Source organism: Amphiura filiformis, chromosome 16 (assembly GCF_039555335.1).
Source record: "Amphiura filiformis chromosome 16, Afil_fr2py, whole genome shotgun sequence".
NCBI lineage: Eukaryota > Metazoa > Echinodermata > Ophiuroidea > Amphilepidida > Amphiuridae > Amphiura > Amphiura filiformis.
Genome location: NC_092643.1, coordinates 28,395,844 through 28,419,916, shown reverse-complemented (window position 1 = coordinate 28,419,916; position 24,073 = coordinate 28,395,844). Strand labels below are relative to the sequence as shown.

General features: G+C 32.7%; 1 protein-coding gene across 9 annotated transcripts in view; it reads right to left on the bottom strand.

Annotated features, from left to right (window-relative positions):
- The window catches only part of LOC140135836 (neuropilin and tolloid-like protein 2), a 268,948-nt gene that overhangs the window by 94,668 nt on the left and 150,207 nt on the right, over positions 1-24,073 (bottom strand). The gene's annotated exons all lie outside the window — the stretch shown is intronic.

The following is a 24,073-nucleotide window of genomic DNA, read 5'->3' as shown; positions in this document are numbered from 1 at the left end:
TTCTATTATTAGGAAACAAGATGCTGTAAATCCCATTACAATTAGTAGTATAGTTCCAAGTATAGTAAATAAAGACCCTTTTTGTCCTCTATATGAAAACCTCAAGATAAAAGATTTTTTAAACTGAAAGAAACCTTTTATGTTCTTAAAAATAAAAAAATAAAAAACCATATGAATTTACTGCACCTCAAAGAAATATTATCCTTCTTGTTTTGCATGAAGTACTAATAATCTTACACTGCTTGATTCAATTCAGACTGAAAATTGGGACACGGCATACACACAAAAAATATTTCGCACACACCCCAACAAAAATATTAAAATTTGAATAAGTCAACATATGGGCCCATTAACTAATTCAAGGCTATCTTGTTGAATGCGTTCAGGTCTCTGTTTATACTACCGTTCTTTATGATTATGGTTAACTTATAGCACATGGAGCTTTTGATGTGGAATATAAAGTGTGTCTTAGCGGTTAACCGGTTAAACTATCTTCATGATCACATGAAGGATTTTTGTCACGAACATATTCATATTATGCCGCAACACCATCCTAAAAAAAATCTAGGATGCATAGTCACATTTTCCAAACATTAGTGTTATTTGTATGAAGTGTTCACAAAAGAAAACATTAGATTTATTTTACAGGTTCTTAGAGCAGCCTGCGAAGCCGCTACAATGGTCTATTCCATTTAAAATCCACACTACCCCTGTGGAAGATTTTGGAAATACCCTTCACAGGGGGAGTATGTTTTTCAAATGTAATGATAGTCAGGATTAATCATTTTGAAACCCATACTCCCCTTGTATAATGGCTTTACCTATATCTTCCACAACTGGAGTGTGTTTTTCAAATGGAAGTTACCCAACTGTCTATTCTATTTGAAACTCATACTTCCTCTGTGGAAGATATTTCCAAAATCTTCCACAGGGGTAGTGTGGATTTTAAATGGAATAGCCCAATTCGAACAGTGAACTGGATTGTAGTTTAGCTTCCTAGAGCAGCTCGCGAAGCAGCTACAATTCGAACAGTGAACTGGTTTATTACACAGACGATAGCGTCATTAACCCAAAAAGAATGGTGTAAAAGATAACCTGACAGATCATGTTGATATTTTATAATGTTCTATATTCCAAGTATTTATTAGAGAAAAAGGACTGTTTAAATCTTTATAATGATCTTTTGTTGCGTTTATTATTATATTCCGTTCTCAAAATATCTAATTTTATAACGGAATTTTGATTATACTGCATGGATCAAAAGCATTTATGCAAAATTTCACTCTAACTTGATGTGTACTTAAAAGTACATGACAGTACTATCTTCTTCCATACAGTTCAGATTATGAGAGTTGGCAATGTTTTGATAGCGGGCAAAATGGCATATGGATGTATTTTTATTTGCATCATGTGCCTTAAAGAAAAATATTTCACCGGCTTTGTCAGCAAAATCGACGGTAATAACTTACTTTGTCAAGCTGAGTATGTTGTATTCACCCCTTGCATGGTTTCGCCATATTTTGCAGAGACGCAAACTGGCAACATAAATTACCACAACAATGATTATATGACCGGTTCAAATCCCATTAACGTATGCTGCCAATGCGAGGCTCTACCCTCAACTTGATGCAACGAGCGAATACACCCATGCAGTACGACTGTAAACTTGTAACAACAACCAAATGCCTCACTCCAATCATGACTATTTTGCGGTCCACTGACCTGTTTATCACGTTGTGATTAAGTTCACAGACTGTTGTGAACCTATTATGTCTCATGGATTAAGCTAAGATTATGCATGGGTGACTTGTGGTTTATTTCGTTGAATACAACGGGTGACACTCAAACAGGATAGATACTTAAATGGGTTGTAACAATCTATCTTATGTAACTAATCTGGATTATGTCATACCTATGTGACAGCGATAAAACCTCAAGGGAACTCAAGTTGTGAGGTGAAAGTGAAACATTATTTAAGGCGGAGGGTAACGTAAAGCGATAAACATCAGGCGCGCACTGCGCATGACAATCACGTTCAAATACTAAATCGCCAGCTATCTAAAGGTTGTAATAACTGTAATCGTGGGCGTGCTCAGACTGATGGTTCATAGTTACATCATACGGTCTTGTTTTTCCCAAAACATGCCCAGACAAAAGTGGAGACTGAGCTCCTTCGGAACTGTTTTTATTCGTGGTGTATGTGGAAAGAATAATAGATAATAATAGAATATTGTGTGTATGTAACCTAATTAGAATTGGTTCGGATATAGGTTATTTCTTCATATTCCTTTCCATAACCAGATATGCGTAATAACACAACATAATACAACAACGCAGCATATTACAACACCGCAGCAGTAATGTTGTAACGAAATGATAATCAAATTTTGAGGCGTAATTAAACTTTTCAAAAGCAATAAGTTATTTATGGATTTTACTAAATAAAGATGTTAAATTAACATCATGTAACTTGATTAATATTAAGAACATATCATCAAACTGAAACAAAAACTTCTTTAATGTCAGATTAGCGAAAACAGCAGGTAATTTGTTACATTATTGAAGAATTGTTTAGTGTATTCTTTAGTAACGCATAAGTGTAGCTTATGAGAGCTATGAAAATGTTGCTGCATATATATTACATAATTTAATTTTAGTTATATAAAACACTTGTGCCATGGAAACAAAAATGCTAATATGATACATAATCTAAAATCAAGTCTTTAAGTAACATATTATATTACATATTATGTTGAGTTGAACACAAAGCACGTACGCAGATGAAACATTTTCTGAATTAAGGTTTCAGGCAATTGAATTCGAGTTAAAATTTGCTATTATAGTTGTAATACTTTCTGTATTATGAGCAAACTGTGCTGTTATTATATAAACAGTAACATCTATATTACCATTACATTGCTAGTAGATCTGCGAAAGAATGATTCCTTAAGAATGGCTTGGTACAATTTAAAGAATTTCAGAGCCGCATGCCATATTTATCAAAAAACTTTTTTGACATTATCTTAAAAGCATACTTCATGTTTAAGGATTTTTCTCTATTTTTGTATGCAAATTATTATGTTGTACTCCCGGAGATGGTTACAAGGACTCAACATGCATGACACACGTTGTATTTATACACTGCAAAAAATTATTTTACTCAACATTGAGTAAAAAGGTCACAACTCAACAGTTGAGTCAACATTGAGCTCATATAGGTTACAACTCAACAAGTGAGTAATAAATACTCAATATGAGCTCAATGTTGAGTAATTGTTTACTCAACTGTTGAGTTGTGACCTATATGAGCTCAATGTTGAGTATTTTTTTACTCAACTGTTGAGTTGTGACCTTTTTACTCAATGTTGAGTAAAATATGTTTTGCACTGTATAATGAAGGAAAAGATCGGTGTAATGCATTTCATTGTAATTTATAACGTCTCTAGCAATGTCAACAACCTTACTATTAGTAAATAGTGGAAACCTGTTGGACCATGCCCAAATACATCGCACAACACACTATAAATTCCTTGGTGCATCTGGTAATAATTGATGTTAAGGGGAGACGAGGTGTTGTTGGTCGAAGCAACAATAAAAATCGATTTTCATTCTCTAGATCAATAAATTATTGACAAATAACACCTTGATGTTTTGCAAAAGTTCATTCTACAAATTATATAATTTGAAAACTTGCTTAATTTATTGTTGTTAATGAGTTATGTACATTTTATAAAAGTGTTGTTGTTTCAGCCCTCTTTACAACATAACTCAAGAACCACAGGACCTATAAAATTATTTCTGTGATATTTGAATTCTTCTACACGCTCGCAAGGAAATGAGCAATGCAATTTTTGCCAAAGCTCATTACCATTCGCAAGATGTTGTGAACTACCAAATCGCAACACTTTAAAATAGTGTATTACCTTAAATGAGTAAGTATTAAACGATGCATCGCTTTTTGACAAACTACGGTCATAATAATCCTCCTCCCTGTGCCATTAGGTACATCCAATCTAATGAATATGATAGAATGGATAGGTGCTTTATACCTTAATACGATCATACATTGAGTGTTATATGATGGGAGATTGGAAGTAAATGAATGTTCTATGATATTCTAATTGCCGTATTATAACGACAGGGATGAAACCATAATTATGTCGAATTACATATAAATGTAAACTAATCTATATAGCATTTTACTATATCCCAACAATCATTGTGATGTATTGTAATGCATGCATTCAGCTCATCCTTAATAAATGTGGTTGAACGGTTAGCTACTTTCCTTAACACATATATGACCAAAACTAACCATGGTTTGGGTAGTGAAACATTAATTTAATAGAAGCATAATATTATTTAAAGATACATATCGTTGCGCGACATAGTGACATATCACAAAAATTGCCAATTTGGGATAATCGCATTTGAAGTTTTTGCAACTTTTACCCGTTTACATTACCTCGATTAAAATGTCCCATTTTCTTGAATGGATATGAAAAAATAGACATTTAAGTTACATTTAATGTATAAAATAGATTGTTGTCATTTACCAATTAATTGTAATTGGTCATTAAACTTATACGTCAGTATTGAAAATTGTTTAAAAAATGATTCTCATTCAAAATTGACATACGACACGTGATACGCCAGTATGTAGTACCATGGTTGAATTCATATCTGTATTAGCCACATAGCCGCGATTACTAGTATACCAAAATAGTGGCGTATGTCACTGATACGCCACTATGTCGAGCAAAACATGGGGAATGGTTTACACAAATTTCCCATTGAGTGAGATACGCCAAACCTGATAAGTGATAATATCTAATTAATTAAGGTTATTAACTATTTTAAACTGTTGTGATTTGGTAGTTCACAACATCTTACGAATGGTAGTGAGCTTTGGCAAAAACTGCATTGCTCAATTCATAGCAAGCGTGTAGAAGAATTAAAATATCACAGATATAATTTATAGGTGATGCGGTTCTTGAGTTACGTTGTAAAGAGGGATGAAACAACAACAATTTTGTAAAACTTACATAACTCATTTAACAACAATAAATTAAGCAAGTTTACAAAGTATACGATTTGTAGAATTAACTTTTGCAAAACATCAAGGTGTTATTTTTCAATAATATATTGATCTAGACAACGAAAATTGATTTTTAGGTTGTTTCGACCAACAATACCTCGTCTACCCTTAATGACATGCGTCTCTAGAAAGTTTTGTCAAAAATGGTTGATATGCCAGTATGTCATCCGAGCGACGGTATAATATACTTCCAGCAATAGTTGAATAAAAATAATCTATCGGAGTTCCTACGTATTCATTAAATAACATAAACGGCACAAAATATGTATTAGCTGCAAAAGAGCACGGCTTTTTAAAAAGTTAGAATATTTGTATCGCCATCATAATGTATTGCATATTCCACACATACACACACCTGTTCAAAGAATTCATAAACACTTCACTGTTATTCCTGCCACGGATCACGAGGTGAAGAAATATGTACTAAAACATATTCAACACATTATAATTCAATTCGGTAGTCCATTATAGTGAAGGGATTCAAAGAAAGGGAAGGAAAAAGTAACTTCCTAATAAGGAAAAAACCACGGGATTTCAGAAATAGGATTTTATGAAATATATATGTTAAGCAAGGACATTTTGAAAGGAAATAATTTTCTTTTCAAATTACATTGCTAGCTATTATTACATACCAATGAGACCGTACTATATTATTCAAGGAAGCACATGAGTCACCTTTAACATGTTAACATGTTGACTGTTCACAACAGTCTGAGCACTCCCACAGTCATTACAACTTTTAGATAGCTGGCGATTTAGTATATGAACGTGATTGGTGATACCTAAACAAGTCAATGGACCGCAAAATAGTCATGATTGGAGTGACCTGACTTTGCCTGAGACATTTGATTAATCGTTTGAACAAGCAATGGTATACAACATGTACAAAACATTTTAGTGGGAACCTATAAATGATTCGAAACAACGTTTTCTTGCAATAACGAAACATATTTGTATTCAAATAAATTGATAACAACGAACTTCCTTCATTGGCTTTCGTCAGCACAGTCAGCATTATCAAGAGTTATCTACCTGTTAATATCACTTATCAATAATAAACAGATTGTTCTGTATTGTCCTTATTTAAAACCATCTAAAGTCATCTACAATCTGTAACCGGAAGAAGATCAGGAGTGGCGGAAAACCTGGACATTCAGCGCCAGAAAGCCCTTGGATCGACTGCAAAAATGAATGTCCTTATCAATGTTATCAGAAAATATGATTCTGGACCTTTTAAATAACCCCCTTACATAATATCAAACAACCTTTGACTCTAGTTGAGGTCACCCGCAACCGTGATGTAGTTTATTGCAAATGAACGGGGTTTTAAAAGTTTGGTCACAATATTTATGTTTTTTAGAAAGCCATAGACACTATGGACACAAGTATTGTCGAATAACGTTAAACTAGAAATCCTTCCATAGGCGTCATAATATCAGTGATGGCTATGTACTTGGGTCGTTGTTCATACAAGGTAGATACACTCTGTGATTATATTTGCATTTAATACCCCTATCATGTCTTAAGTAAAGAACCATAAGCCCAGAGCAGGCTTTAGTGTCTTGAACCGATGGTGCCAGAAGGAATTAGTAGGTTACTGTTATAAGAACATTGCTGATGAACACATGATATTAGTTACATACGAGGCTGTGGTGATGATATTTCAGTAGTGGGGTTTTCAATACTTTATATTTATGATATGATTATGATATATCTGTTTAGGCTGATCTATATATCTCCTATGTTTTAGACCATGTTGATTGTGACACATAGGAGGGATCTTTAGTTGATCATAATAGGTTATTCATGTCCCATTCTCTCTGAACATGATCAAGATTTTATCGTCATTGTTCAACCAAATATGATCTACTTGTATGTAATATACTATTTTGGTATTATGTATCTATATGCATCATTGAACACATTCCATACTTCAGTTAACCTCTATGAGTAGTTCTAAATTAAAGACAACACACGTTATAGACTATGCCATACCCAACTTGCTATTATAAAAGGTATAGTACGTTTTTATAAGATCGAGACACGGGCAAAAAGCCTTAATCTAAAAATGTAATGTAAAGAGAATAAAAAAGGATTTAAGAATGTAATTGTGATAATACATGAACTATAACGATATAATATTTATAAGGGTATTTTATTTTCATGACTTTTACCTGTACTATATAGCTATACACAGTAATAAAAGTCAAAGTAATTGGAAACCCATGAAGCGGAAAATCAACCCTACCATCACAAACCAGTTGTATCATCTGTACTACCAATCACAGTATATAGTTGGAAGTCATTTAACATAACCCGTGAGCATAAAAATAAACTAATTCTATATGGTTATTTGTGATAATATCTTCGATACAATCGTTTATTATCCAGCACCTTAGAAAATAGCAACTCTACCGTATAGTGTTACATCTTACTACTTTGTAAAAAAACAATAGTATTAAATTTTGAATTTGTTGGAATGGAATTTATATAAACATGAAGGGCATGTACCAATGTTAAACTGATTTTCTTTGCAAGTTCTCAAACAGACAATACGGTATATTGGTGACCTAATTATGTTGTAGTATTTGCTAGTACTGGTCAAAACAACAATTTCGATACACTACATTTCTTTATTCTGTACGTTATGAGAATGTAGGTTACTGCAATTTTTATACACTGAAGTAATAAGTAATACGAAACCGTAACCATACTAACCAAGATACTAATTTTTTCAGACGTCCTCCTTTATTACTCGCTACGTCTGTTGAATTGATGAATGGTCATTCCTTCGGATCGGGCTAGAAATAGCAGTACTGATTGATCAACGATGTGATTGAAAACACTAGAGTGTCAACAGCGTGACGACCCACTTAAATATTCAAGAGATACAATGATGATACATACCCGTAGACAAAAGTTAATTGCACACAGTTAATGGTATGCCTTGTACGGTTCTGTGCACTCAGCAGCCGTGTTTATTATGAAGTTATCCTTTTACGTTATAGGGGTTGACAGTGGAGAAGACAGCATTTAGAAATTTTGTTCAATAACTCGTGGAACGTTGTGAAAATTGAGTTGCACTATTATAAAACTTTTTCACTCAACAATCATGTTAAGTAATAATTTTCTTAAAAGTGACAGTGATTTATGACTGAAAAGAAATTATTCGAGATTATCGTTCAAAATTTTTATAAATTTTACGATATATATTTAACACACACATTTAGAAAATACTTGTATAAACTCAATTTAGCTTAGAAGATAATACACACAAATAAAACTGAAATGGAAATGTGTGTGTAAATTTATAGAGACGTTTCAGACATGCAACCGTGTGACATTTTGCAATGGATTTTTTTTGCGCACGATATCAATTACGACACCTCAATAAATACTAGCAATACAATAAATAATGTGCTAATAATAGTAGATTCCTTGAATCAATTCATAGAAGAAATTGGAACACACCATACACACAAAAATTTCGCTCCACAAAAGTATTCAAATTTGAATAGGTTAACATACATGTGGGCCCATTAACTAATCCAAGCCTATCAAGTTTACTGCTCTCAAGTCTCTGTTTATACTACTGTCTCTAGGGTTATAGAGCACCATGGAGTTTATGATGTGGAATATGAAGTGTGCCTTTGCGTTTAAACAAACACATGAAGGATTTTTGTCACGAACATATTTCATATTATGCCGAAACACCATCCTAACGAATCTGGTATGCATAGTCACATTTTCAAAACATGAGTGTTATATGTGTAATAATATACATTGTATATGAGGTGTGTTTGCCGTGTCTTACTTTCCAAGTTCTTAGAGCAGCCCGCGAAGCTGCTACATATCAAACAATGAAATAGGTTATTTTACAGACGATAGCTTTATTAATACAGAAAATGTGTTAGCAACATGTTATGTTGATGTTTTATAATGGTCTATATTCCAAATATTTATTTAGGAAAATTACTCCTTAATCCTTATAATTAGAGATAGAAGATAATTAGAAAATATAAGATGGAATTTTTTTAGGCAGGTCCAATTACGAGGGTCATTCAAAAAGTTCTGCCTACGCCCTCATATCTCAGCTTTCTGTAAACAGTAGCCCATTCATATTTTCCATGATAATCTAAGGTCTTATCTAGCTTGAGAGAATTTTGGTTTAATATCTGTTTCGATTTGAATTAGGCGAAGTAAAAATTAAATAAGAACTCAACTGTTGCCGAAGTTGAGAAAATCCTTACATATATCTACATAAGACATAAGTACACCACATTGAAGTTACCATAAAATACCACTTGCTAATATTCACAAGCTACCATTTATAGAACCCAAGTTATCAGAGAGGAGGAAGAACTTACTGAATTACCCTCGTATAACGGGGTGTAAAAATGGCAGAAATATTTCGCATATTTTATGGAAATTATTATTTCCATCTTGTTAGCTTACTGAAGAATTGTTCAGTGTATTCATTTAGTGACACATAAGTGCAGCTCATGAGAGAACGACGAAAATGTTACCGCATATAAAATCTATAATTAAATTTTAAATTAAAGTTACTATAAAACACTCGTGTCTTCGAAACAATAATGCTAATATGTTACATAATCTGAAATCAAGACTTTGGGTGAAATGTATTATATTACACGATGTTGTGTTGGATGCAAAGCACGTACGCGGATGATACATTTTCTGAATTAAGGTTTCAGGCAATTGAATTCGAGTCAAAATTTGCTATTATAGTAGTTACTTTTGGAATTACGAGCCAAATGGGATGTTATCATATAAACAGTTACAGCTATATCAGATTGTTAATAAATATGTGAACGAATATGATCAAAATTATTTAGAAAGCTATGTTTGTGTAAAATATAATCTCTAAATTCAAGGAATTCCACATTATTGCTACAGTCACTAACAAGATCCTATGTATAAATGTGGAAAGTGTTATACTATACATGTTAAATTATAGACGAAGAATTGTTCTCTATAACGTCTGTATCCTTTTCAAATATTGTGCAAGTAAGTTTTACCGATGGTTAAAAAGACTCTACATGCAAGTCAGGTCTGTATCGATATAATGTATTTCAATGCAATTTATATCTTCTCTAGCATACCGTGCAGTGTCAACAACTGTATTATTAGGATATAGTGAAAACCTATTGGATCATGCGAAAATACATCGTAAAACGCACCATTAGTTCATTCGTGCATCTTGCAATACATGATGTCAAATGAGTAAGTATTAAACGATGCATCGCTTTTTGTCAAACTACGGTCATAATAAACCTTCTCCCTGTGTCATTAGGCACATCCAATGTAATGAACATGATAGAATGGATAGGTGCTTTATACCTTAATACGATCATACTTTGAGTGTTATATGATGGCAGATTGGAAGTAAATGAATGTTCCATGACATCCTAATTGCTTTTAGACAAGGCATTTATATAAATTCCTTATTAAAACCATCTAAAGTCAACTACAATCTGTAACCGGAAGAAGACCAGGAGTAGCGGAAAACCTGGACATGTAGCGCCAGAAAGCCCTTGGATCGACTGCAAAAACGCATGTCCTTTATCCATGTTATCAGTAAATATGATTCTAGATCTTTCAAATAACCCCCTTACATAATATCAAACAACCTTTGACTCTAGATGAGGTCATCCGCAACCGTGATGTAGTTTATTGCAAATGAACGGGGTTTTAAGAGTTTGGTCACAGTATTTATGATTGTAGAAAGCCATAGACACTATGGACACAAGTATTGTCGAATAACGTTAAACTAGAAATCCTTCCCTAGGCGTCATAATATCAGTGATGGCTATGTACTTGGGTCGTTGTTCATACAAGGTAGATACACTCTGTGATTATATTTGCATTTAATACCCCTATCAAGTAAAGAACCATAAGCCCAGAGCAGGCTTTAGTGGCTTGAACTGATGGTGCCAGAAGGAATTAGTAGGTTACTGTTAAAAGAACATTGCTGATGAACACATGATATTAGTTACATACGAGGCTGTGGTGATGATATTTCAGTAGTGGGGTTTGCTTTGGTCAATACTATATATTTATGATATAATTATGATATATCTGTTTAGGCTGATCTATCTATATCTCCTATTGTTTCATACCATGTTGATTGTGGCACACAGGAGGGATCTTTAGTTGATTATAATAGGTTATTCATGTCCCATTTTCTCTGAACATGATCAAGATTTTATCGTCATTGTTTAACCAAATATGATCTACTTGTATGTAATATACTATTTTGGTATTATGTATCTATATGCATCATTGAACACATTCCATACTTCAATTAACCTCTATGAGCAGCTCTATGAGCTGTTCTAAATTAACGACAACACACGTTATAGACTATGCCATACCCAACATGCTATTATAAAAGGTATAATACATTTTTATAGGATCGAGCCACGGGCAAAAAGCCTTAATCTAAAAATGTAATGTAACGAGAATAAAAATGGATTTAAGAATGTAATTGTGGTAATACATGAACTATAACGATATAATATTTATAAGGGTATTTTATTTTCATGACTTTTACCTGTACTATATAGCTACACATAGTAATAAAAGTCAAAGTAATTGGAAACCCATGAAGCGGAAAAACAACCCTACCATCACAAACCAGTTGTATCATCTGTACTACCAATCACAGTATATTATATATAGTTGGAAGTCTTTTACATAACCCGCAAGCATGAAAATAAACTAATTCTATATGGTTAATTGTGAAAATATCTTTTATACAATCGTTTACTATCCTCAATCGAAATATTTTATTGAGCTAGCACCTTAGAAAATAGCAACTCTACCATATAGTGTTACATCTTACTACTGTGTAAAAAAACCAATAAATAATAGTATTTTTCTTACTTTTATTAAATTTCGAATTTCTTGAGGAAAAAAATAGAATGTTCAAACCATTAATGGGAATATACCATTGGCGTGATTGTGCATGTTCTTAAACAGACAATACGGTATACATGTATTTGGTGACCTAATTATGCTAGTACTGGTCAAAACAACATTTTTATACACTACTTTTATTTATTCTGCATTTCACATATACTTTATGAGAATGTAGGTTACTGTTATTTTTATACCCTGAAGTAATAAGTATCATACGAAACCGTAACCAAGATATTAAATTTTCTTTTTTTAGACGTCAGACTAAAATCTGCTCCTTTAAGGGGTGGGGTATGAACGTTTGGACAGTATTTATTGTGGGACATTAGAGCACATCAGACATATCGAATTGCATTCTGAATACGAAGAATGTCCTTCTGATATCAAAGAATTTTGATTTTTGAAATTCGCAATGTAATACACATTTTATGGCAAATGATTAAAATTGATATTTTTGATATTTAACAGTACTCGAAGTAAACTTTATAAATCTGATGATTTATACTTAAAGTGTATGTAGGTGGGATGAAAAGCCGACGATCAATTGAAAATTTTGACCTTTTGTATTGAAGATATGGATTTGTTTCCCAAAACACCAAAAAAAATAAGGTCTTTTTGGGAAAAAAATCCATATCTTCAATATGAAAGGTCAAAATTTTCAATTGATCGTCGGCTTTTCCTCCCAGCTACATAAACTTTAAGAATATGTCATTAGATTTATAAAATTTACTTCGAGGACTGTTATATATCAAAATTGTGAAAAATATCAAATTTTAATGATTTGTCATAAAATTTGTATTATATAGTGAATTTCAAAAAATGAAAACTATTTGATATCAGAAAGACATTCTTCGTATTCAGAATGCAGTACTGATTGATCAACGATGTGATTGAAAACACTAGAGTGTCAACAGCGTGACGACCCACTTAAATATTCAAGAGATACAATGATGATATATACCCTTAGACAAAAGTCAATGAGGTGCCTTATACGGGGTCTGTGTAGTCAGCAGCTATGTTTATTATGAAATTATCCTTTTACGTTATAGGGGTTGACAGTGGAGAAGACAGTATTTAGAAATTTTGTTCAATAACTCGTGGAACGTTGTGAAAATTGAGTTGCACTGTTATAAAACTTTCTCACTCAACAATCATGTTAAGTAATAATTTCTTTCTATCTTAAAAGTGACAGTGATTTATGACTGAAAAGAAATTATTCGATATTATCGTTCAAAATGTTTATAAATTTTACGATATATATTTAACTCACACATTTAGATAATACTTGTCTAAACTCAATTTAGCTTAGAAGATAATACACACAAATAAAACTGAAATGGCAATGTGTGTGTAAATTCATAGAGACGTTTCAGACATGCAACCGTGTGACATTTTCTAATGGATTTTTTTTGCGCACGATATCAATTTACGACACCTCAATAAATACTAGCATTCTTATTTTCGTTAATGTGCTAAGAAGAAATTGGAACACACCATACACACAAAAATTAATTTCGCCCCACAAAAGTATTCAAATTTGAATAGGTTAACATACATATGGGCCCAATAACTAATTCAAGCCTATCAAGTTTACTGCTATCAAGTCTCTGTTTATACTACTGTCTCTAGGGTTATAGAGCACCATGGAGCTTATGATGTGGATTATGAAGTGTGCCTTTGCCTTTAAACAAACACATGAAGGATTTTTGTCACGAACATATTTCATATTATGCCGAAACACCATCCTAACAAATCTGGTATGCATAGTCACATTTTCAAAACGTGAGTGTTATATGTGTAATAATATACATTGTATATGAGGTGTATTTGTCGTGTCTTACTTTCCAAGTTCTTTAAAAGCAGCCCGCGAAGCAGCTACATATCAAACAATGATATAGGTTACTTTACAGACGATAGCTTTATTAATACAGAAGATGTGTTAAGCAAATGATATGCATATGTTATGTTGATGTTTTATAATGGTCTATATTCCAAATATTTATTTAGGAGAATTACTCGTTAATCCTTATAATTACAGATAGAAGATAATTAGAGACTATAAGATGGAATTTTTTTTAATTTTTAGGCAGGACCTATTACGAGGGTCATTCAAAAAGTTCTGCCTCCGCCCTCATATCTCAGCTTTCTGTAAACAGTAGCCCATTCATATTTTCCATGATAATCTAAGGTCTTATCTAGCTTGAGAGAATTTTGTTTTAATATCTGTTTCGATTTGAATTAGGCGAAGTAAAAATTAAATAAGAACTCAACTGTTGCGGAAGTTGAGAAAATCCTTACATATATCTACATAAGACATAAGTACACCACATTGAAGTGACCATAAAATACCACTTGCTAATATTCACAAGCTACCATTTATAGAACCCAAGTTATCAGAGAGGAGGTAGCACTTACTGAATTACCCTCGTATAACGGGGTGTAAAAATGGCAGAAATATTTCGCATATTTTATGGAAATTAATATTTCCATCTTTTTTAATAAAGATTCGAGATACCCCAGATAAGCAAAACTAACACGTAATTTGTTAGCTTACAGAAGAATTTTTTAGTGTATTCATTTAGTGGCACATAAGTGCAGCTCATGGCGACAGTCCAATGTGTAAGTGTGCTGAGTTTGAACAAGCTACCATTTACAGAACCCAAATTATGAGAGAGACCTTACTGAATGACCCTCGTATAGCGGGGTGTAAAAATAGCAGAAATATTTTGCATATTTCAATAATTAATATTTCTTCGGTAAAGATTCGAGATACCCCAGATAAGCAAATATTGCACGTAATTTGTTAGCTTACTGAAGAATTGTTCAGTGTATTCATTTAGTGGCACATAAGTGCAGCTCATGAGAGAGCGACGAAAATGTAGTCGCATATAAAATCTATAATTAAATTTTACAGTTAAATTTTTAAAGTTACTACAAAACACTTGTGCCTTCGAAACAAAAATGCTAATTATGTTACATAATCTGAAATCAAGTCTTTGAGTGAAAAGTATTATATAACACGATGTTGTGTTGGATGCAAAGCACGTACGCGGATGATACATTTTCTGAATTAAGGTTTCAGGCAATTGAATTCGAGTCAAAATGTGCTATTATAGTAGTTACTTTTTGAATTATGAGCCAAATGTATGTGAAAGAATATGACCAGAATAGTTTACAAAGCTATGTTTTGTGTAAAATATAATCTCTAAATTCAAGGAATTTCACCATATTGATACAGTCAATAACAAGATCCTATGTATAAATCTGGAAAGTGTTATGTTTCATGCTTTAAATAAACGATATGCATGTTAGATTATAGACGAAGAATTATTCTCTAATTTTGTATCCTTTTCAAATTTTTTTTACCGATGGTTAGAAAGACTCTACATGCAAGTAAGGTTTGTACCGATATAATGTATTTCAATGCAATTTATACCTTCTCTAGCATACCGTGCAGTGTCAACAACTGTATTATTAGGATATAGTGAAAACCTATTGGACCATGCCAAAATACATCGTAAAACGCACCATTAGTTCATTCGTGCATCTTGCAATACATGATGTCAAATGAGTAAGTATTAAACGATGCATCGCTTTTTGTCAAACTACGGTCATAATAATCCTTCTCCCTGTGTCATTAGGCACATCCAATCTAATGAACATGATAGAATGGATAGGTACTTTATACCTTAATACGATCATACATTGAGTGTTATATGATGGCATATTGGAAGTAAATGAATGTTCCATGACATCCTAATTGCTTTTATCTCCCGTCTACTTTGGACAGGGCATTTTTTATATTACGACAGCGATGAAGCCATTGTGGAGAATTATGCATAGATATAAAATATCTATAGGGCATTGTACTATATCCCAACAATCATATATTGGAACGTAATGCACGAATTCAGCTCATCCCAGACAAATGTTGTTGTATGGTGTACTAAGATAAGCCCCAGGCAAATATGACTAAATCTAACATGGTTTTGGTAATGAAACATTACTTTAATTTAACAAAGCATAATTTAAAGATACATATAATACCTCCACCTACACACTGGAACAAAATTAACTTGAAGTTCCTTAATATCATTAAAATAAAATAAACGGCAATAATATGTATTAGTTTTACTTTCTTTTCATTCTTTCACCTACAAATAAAGCAGAATTGAAACAAAATAGAATATTTGCTTCGCCATTTCTACCTTTATAATGTAATGCATTTCCTAAACAGGCGAACACCTGTTCAAACGAATTCATAAACACATACTCTTATTCCTGCCACGGATCACAAGGTGAAGAAATAAGTACTAAAACATATTCAACACATTATAATTCAATAGAGTCCATTGCACATTAAAATATAGTCCATTGCACATTAAACTTGAATGGATTCGCAAGAACAAGAGGAACAAAGTACCTTCATAAGGAAGCAGTATTCTAAAGAAATGTAAAGCAATGGCAAGAGTAAATGGCAAGGACTTTGTTTTTAAACGACATTGCTACGTACCATAATATTCTTAAAGGGAGCACAGAGGTCAGCTTAAAGATAATATTTAATCGTTTGAACAGGACAAATTGGCAGCCTGGAGCTTCCAGACAAAAAGTTTATAGTGATTACCATACCATGTGGATTTTAAAAGCAAAACATTTTGTGGTGACATTGTAATTCAAGGTAATCAAGTAATGACATACAAAACATTTCTAGTGGGTACCTGTAACATGAAAGTTTACTAAAAAAGTATTATATTCTTTGTAATTACGAAATATATTTGCATTCAAGTAAATGAATTTTTATCAAAGTTGACAACTACGACATACAAACATTTTTTCGTCAGCACAGCCAGCGCAATCCAGAATTTGATATCTGTTAAATTAATCATAATATTTATGTATGTAGCAAGACATAGACACAAGTATTGTCGAATAACCTAGAAATGCTTCCTTAGGCGTCATAATATTAGTGATGGTCATGTACTTGGGTCGTTGTACATACACGGCAGATACACTCTGTGATTATATTTGCATTTTTAAAATACCCCTATCATATCTTAAGTAAAGAACCAGTGGCCCAGAGAAGGGTTCAATGGCTTGAACTAATGGTGCCAGAAGGAATTAGTAGGTTATTGCTATAAGAACATTGCTGATGAACACATGATCATGATACGCATATTAGTTACGTGGTATTAGTTCATTCGGTCAATACTATAATGTGTTTCGGCTGATCCCATATAATTGTCTCTGCCGATTGCGAAACATAGGAAGGAACTTTAGTCGTTATTGTGATCAAAACCTGATCACAATAGGTTATTCATACCCAACTCTGAATATGTTCAAGCGTTTATCGTCATTGTTCAACCAAATATTATCTACTTGTATTTTGGTATTATGTATCTATATGCATCATTAAATAAAGTCCATACTTCAGTTTATCTCTATGATCATTTAACATGAACGAGAAATGAAAAAAGAGCCTTAATCTGAAAATGTAATGTAAAGAGAATAAAAATGGATTTAAGAATGTAATTGTGATAATACATGAACTATAACGATATAATATTTCTAAGGTTATTTTCTTTTCATGACTTTTACTGGTACTATAATATCTACCACAGTAATAAAAGTCAAAGTAATTGGAACCCATAAAACGTAAAAACAACCCTACCATCACAAACCAGTATCAATAATAATTGTACTACCAATCACAGAATATAGTTGGAAGTCTAATACATAAAATTAACCAATGATATATGTTTATTTGTGATAATATCTTTTATACAATCGTTTATTATCCTAAATTTAAATATTTTATTGAGCTAGTACCTTAGAAAATAAGCAACTCTACCGTATAGTTTTAGATTTTACTTCTTTGTGATGCATCAATAAATAAAAGTATTAAATTTCGAATTTGTTGAGGTAAAAAATGGACTGTAATTTACATAAACATGAAGGAGAATATAGGTTTGGCTTGTACCTATGTTAAACTGATTATTTTTGCAAGTTCTCAAAAAGACAATACGGTATATTTGGTGACCTAATTATGTTGTAGTGTTAGCTAGTACTGGTCAAAACAACAATTTCAATACACTACTTTTCTTTATTCTGCTTTTCACATTATACATTATGAGAATGTAGGTTACTGCAATTTCTATACACTGAAGTAATAAGTAACATGAAACCGTAACCAAGATAATAGATTTTCTTTTATCAGACACCAGACTAAAATCTGCTCCTTTAATACGCACTACATTGTGTTGAATTGATGAATGGTCATTCCTTCGGATCGGGCTAGAAATAACAGTACTGATTGATCAACGATGTGATTGAAAACACTAGAGTGTCAACAGCGTGACGACCCACTTAAATATTCAAGAGATACAATGATGATATATAACCTTAGACAAAAGTTAATTGCACACAGTTAATGAGGTGCCTTATACGGGGTCTGTGCAGTCAGCAGCTGTGTTTATTATGAAGTTATCCTTTCACGTTATAGGGATTGACAGTGGAGAAAACAGTATTTAGACATTTTTTCAATACGGTAACTCGTGGAACGTTGTGAAAATTGAGTTGCACTGTTATAAAACTTTTTCACTCAACAATCATGTTAAGTAATAATTTCTTTCTATCTTAAAAGTGACAGTGATTTATGACTGAATAAAAATTATTCGAGATTATCGTTCAAAATGTTTATAAATTTTATGATATATATATTAAACCCACACATTTAGACAATACTTGTCTAAACTAAATTTAGCTTAGAAGATAATACGCACAAATAAAACTGAAATGGAAAAGTGTGTGTAAATTTATACAGACATGCAACCGTGTGCCATTTTCCAATGGATTTTTTTTGCGCACGATATCAATTTACGACACCTCAATAAATACTAGCATTCCTATTTTCGTTAATGTGCTAATAATGGTAGATTCCTTGAATCAATTCAGAGAAGAAATTGGAACACACCATACACACAAAAATGAATTTCGCTCCACAAAAGTATTCAAATTTGAATAGGTTAAGGGGGTACTACACCCCTGGCCAATGTTATGCCTATTTTTGCATTTTTCTCAAAAACTATAGCGCATTGGTGCCAGGTAAGATATGTAAATTATAGGGGCAAAGACTACAACTACTGCACTGAAAATTCAGCAACTCAAGGCAAGTAGTTATTGATTTATTGATCAAATATTGGTTTCCCCTCATTTTTGACTGTAACTCCACAACTGTTGTCTGTGCTGAAATAAAAGTTCCTGTGTAGTAGTTGTAGTCCTTGCCCCTATAATATACATATCTTACTTGCCACCAATGCGCTATAATTTTTGAGAAAAATGCAAAAATAGGCACAAAATTGGGCAGGGGTGTAGTACCCCCTTAACATACATGTGGGCCCATTAACTAATTCAAGCCTATCAAGTTTATTGCTATCAAGTCTCTGTTTATACTACTGTCTCTAGGGTTATAGAGCACCATGGAGCTTATGATGTGGAATATGAAGTGTGTCTTTGCATTTAAACAAACACATGAAGGATTTTTGTCACGAACATATTTCATATTATGCCGAAACACCATCCTAACAAATCTGGAATGCATAGTCACATTTTCAAAACATGAGTGTTATATGTATATGAAGTGTATTTGTCGTGTCTTACTTTCCAGGTTCTTAGAGCAGCCCGCGAAGCAGCAACATTTCGAATTAGGTTATTTTACATTTTTTGGGTGCAAAGGATTCGGCATTACCTTTAATTTCTCAAATATTGCTCGCTATCTCTAATTTTAAATATAACTCTGACCACCAAAGAAGTCCTGAATGACCCCCTGATCCAAAATAGACTCCTTACCCCAAAAGACCCTATTCCAAAATTACCCCAAATGATCCTTACCCAAAGTGACCCAAAATTTATATTGTGATTTTTAGATAACTATCACTGCACTATGTGACCGTCAGCCCATCCAATCATGAAGCTCCTGTGGCCGAGTGGTTAAGTCACAGGTCCAATAAACGCGAGGTCCCGGGTTCGATTCCCGGGCGGGATCACCTTTTCTTTCCCATGTTTTCCGATTCAGTTTGATTCAAAAATTTGAATAGATTGGCCATGTTATTTTTAAGATTCTGCCATATCCCCTCGGAAGAGTCATATTTGTCACATTAGAATACATTCTATTCATTTCTGAGGAGTTAATTTTGAGAGTGTAGGAACCATTAAATTTAGCGCTTACAAGCTGAAACTCACCCACTGACATCGAATTGCATATTGTTGCTCATATTATTAAGTTCCATTCCCATAATAAATAATTGTAAAGGAATTTTGATATATCAAAAACATATATTTACGCACATTAGGTGTGTTAAGTAAATAGCAGAAATATTTCGCATATTTCAATTAATATTTTCATCTTCTTCGATAAATATTCGATGATCGTGAAATGATTAGAGAGCGGGTGAAGTGATATATGGATGTGATTGTCATCAAGTGCCTGATATGCGTAACACAAAATATGGAACGTCGCACGTAATCAAACATGTAACTAAACATGTTAGCATATCTACAATATTAAGCTATTCAAGGCTTTACTAAATAAAGATGTTAAATTCACACCATGTAAGTCGAGATTTATAAAAAAAATATATAATCAGACTGAAAAATTGCACTTCTTGTAGATACTGCAGATAAGCAAAACTAGCACGTAATTTGTAAGCTTACTGAAGAATTGTTCAGTGTATTCATTCAGTGGCACATAAGTGCAGCTCATGAGAGAACGACTAAAATGTTGCCGCATATAAAATCTATAATTAAATTTTAAATTAAAGTTACTATAAAACACTTGTGTCTTCGAAACAAGAATGCTAATATGTTACATAATCTGAAATCAAGTCTTTGAGTGAAATATATTATATTACACGATGTTGTGTTGGATGCAAAGCACGTACGCGAATGATACATTTTCTGAATTAAGGTTTCAGGCAATTGAATTCGAGTCAAAATTTGCTATTATAGTAGTTACTTTTGGAATTATGAGCCGAATGGGATGTTATTATATAAACAGTTACAGCTATATCAGATTGCTAGTAACTATGTGAAAGAACATGGTTCCTTTAGAATAGTTTACAAAGCTATGTTTTGTATAAAATATAATCTCTAAATTCAGGGAATTTCACCGTATTGTTACAGACAATAACAAGAACATATGTTTTAAAATCAGGAATGTGTTACATATTTTAAAGCATGTTTAAGGAATCGGATAGCGACGTTTGAACAATATTTTTGTGGGACCCGAAAGCACATCATACACACCAAATTGAATTCTGAATATGTGGATTCCACATATTCAGAATGCATTGTGGAATGTCCTTCTGACATTAAATAATTTTGATTTTTTGAAATTCGCGATATAAAGATACACATAATACATCCACCAATAGTGGATCAAAAGTAACCTGACGGAGTTCCTTAATAACATCAAAATAAAATAAACGACAATAATATGTATTAATTTTACTCTCTTCATTTCATTTCATTTTTTTCACCTAAAAAAAGAAAACAGTCTTGAAACGAAATAGAATATTTGCTTCGCCACCACTACCTTTGTAATTTTATTGCATTTCCCAAACAGGTGAACACCTGTTCAAACGAATTCATAAACACATACTCTTATTCCTGCCACGGATCACAAGGTGAAGAAATAAGTGCTAAAACATATTCAACACATTATAATTCAATATAGTCCATTGCACATGGAACGAATTCGCAAGAACAAGAAGCAAAAAGTACCTTCAAAAGCAAGCATATTTCAAAAGAAATGTTAAGCAATGGCAATAAGGCTTTTTAATATATTGCTACGTACCATAATATTCTTAAAGGGAGCACAGAGGTCAGCTTAAAGATAACGTTTAATCGTTTGAACAGGACAAATTGGCAGCCTGGAGCTTCCAGACATAAAGTTTATAGTGATTACCATACCATGTGGATTTTAAAAGCAAACCATTTTGTAGTGACATTCTATTCAAGATAATCAAGCAATGGCATACAAAACATTTCTAATGGGTACCTGTAACATGAAAGATTACTACAAAAGTATTATATTCTTTGTAATTACGAAATATATTTGTATTCAAGTAAATGAATTTGATCAAAGTTGACAACTACTACATACAAACATTCTCTCGTCAGCACAGCCAGCACAGTCCAGTATTTGATATCTGTTAAATTAATCATAATATTTACGTATGTAGAAAGACATAGACACAAGTATTGTCGAATAACCTAGAAATGCTTCCTTAGGCGTCATAATATTAGTGATGGCCGTGTACTTGGGTCGTTGTTCATACACGGCAGATATACTCTGTGATTATATTTGCATTTAATACCCCTATCATGTCTTAAGTAAAGACCCATTGGCCCAGAGAAGGGTTTAATGGCTTGAACTAATGGTAGAAGGAATTAGTAGGTTATTGCTATAGGAACATTGCTGATGAACACATGATATTAGTTACATGGTAGTTGTTTCGGTTAATACTAAATTATGTGTTTCAATTGATCTAGTTATCTCCTATTGTATACTATGTCGATCGCGAAACATAAGAGTAAACCCCAGTCGTTGTCATCAAAACCTGATCATAATACCTTATTCATGCCCAACTCTAAATATGATCAAGATTTTATCGTCATTGTTCAACAAATTTCAGGACCCCCCTTTTTGACATGAAAATTATGGGTCAACCCCATAGGAAAGCATATAAACTCAATTTCCCCAGGAAAATTTGTGGTAATTTTGTCAGGGTCCCCTTTAGTAGGGTGAAAACTTTTAGGGGCCCCTTTTTTTTACATCAGGCCACCCTAACAAGTGTTTGTGAACGGTCCTTAGAGACAACACAAGTTAATAGGATATGACTACATGTATGCTATACACAACTTGCAAGTATTGCTGCATCTAGACCGAAGGTGTATTTTTACAGGAACGAAACACGGGCAAAGAAACCTTAATCTAAAAATGTAATGTAAACAGAGTCAAAATAGATATTTCAAAGCAATTGTGGTGACACGTGCACTATGCCTATGACGAAATGATATTCATACGTCTATTTTATTATCATGATTGTGACCTGCACCTCGATAATACACAGTAATAAAAGTCAAAGTATTTGGTAACCCGTATGGCGGAAAAACAACCCTAACATCACAAACCAGATGTATAATCTGTACTACCAACTGCAGTACATTTGGAAATCTTATATCTAACCCGTAAGCGTGGCAATGAATTAATTCTATCTGGATATTTGTGATAATATCTTTTATATAGTCGTTTATTATCCCAAATCGAAATATATTATGGAGCTAGCATCTTGGAAGATACAGATAAGTTGTATCTTATTAATTTGTAATTAATCAATAAGCAATTATATTAATTGCATTTAAGGCGATGCGATCTTTTGTTGGTCGAAGCAACCAAAATAAATCGATTTTCATTATCTAAATCAATACATTATTAAAAAATTACACATGTTTTGCAAAAGTTCATTCTACAAATCATATACTTTGAAAACTTGCTTCATTTATTGTTTTTAATGAGTTATGTACGTTTTACAAAAATGTTGTTGTTTCAGCCCTCTTTACAACATAACTCAACAACCACAGGACCTACAAAAGTATATCTGTGATATTTGAATTCTTCTACACTCTCGCTATGAAATGATCAATGCAATTTTTGCCAAAGCTCACTACAATTTGCAAGATACTGTGAACTACCAAATCGCAACAGTTTAAAATAGTCGCTAACCTTAAGTGGGATGTTTTCTTGCTTTTAAATTTCGAATTTGTTGAAGATAAATAGAATACAGATATATAAACATGAAGGAGAATAAGAAGGAGAATATAATACTAATACATTTAATAAAAGTAGAGCAGATCTTCTCTAGTAAAAGTAAGTCAAGACGCTTGGTATGAACCGATATTAAACTGATTATTTGTGTATGTTCTGAAACAGACATTTTGGTGACCTGGTTTTGCTATAATATTTGCTGGCACTGGTCA